Genomic DNA, 814 nt, shown 5'->3' with positions numbered 1-814 from the left:
GTAACGAGCTGCATGTACAGTTATATAAGATATAAGTGCAATGGGACATGAAAGAAACGCGTCGACCAAAGATTATTTGTTCACTGAGTTATAATTTATACCACAGGATATCATTCGAGACACAACTGGTAATGAAGAGAAATCTTTATTGATATCTACCACACAGACAGTACTAAATATTCGAAGTTGTCCCAAACATCTTATTGTCTCGATCTAAGTAAATGTATACATTACAGTGAATTGTTTCGGTGGAGCACAAAGCAGTTATTGCTCTAATCTTGCTTTGAATATGATATTTAGATGTTTTACAAACAAAAGAAGTACATACATTTCAAACTAAGGTGCGAATCAGAGAAGTTATCAATCGTTTGAAAGTCATGTTAAGGAATTTTCTTTAAGCGTTTTTAAAAACAAAGTTCAAATGTTTGTTTGTAGCACAAAAATATGCAAACTTTGACTTAGAAAATAAAGATAAATTGGCCTCAATGTAAGATTTGCAAATGAAATCGAAAGTAAATTATTTTTTCTATTTATATTTACACGCGTAAACTCATTTCCTTAATAAACAGGCGTTACGTTTGAAATCTCATTCATCAGGATTCTGCAGAGTTTAAGATTATGCTGATAACGTTCACAAACTAGTTTCTAACTATGTTTATGGAAGTAGAGACAATGGTTCTAAATATACCCTAAATTGAGTGAATAATAAACTGCAGTGACTACAAAATTCCTTTCCTATATTACAAAAAGAGTAAAAAGAGTGGATAAACGGGAGGGTTCAGAATTGTAACTAGATACTTCATTGTATAAGAGG

Source organism: Octopus bimaculoides, chromosome 5, assembly GCF_001194135.2.
Source record: "Octopus bimaculoides isolate UCB-OBI-ISO-001 chromosome 5, ASM119413v2, whole genome shotgun sequence".
Classification (NCBI taxonomy): Eukaryota; Metazoa; Mollusca; class Cephalopoda; order Octopoda; family Octopodidae; genus Octopus; species Octopus bimaculoides.
The sequence above is the reverse complement of the archived record's forward strand: the minus strand, read 5'-3'. Positions refer to the sequence as shown.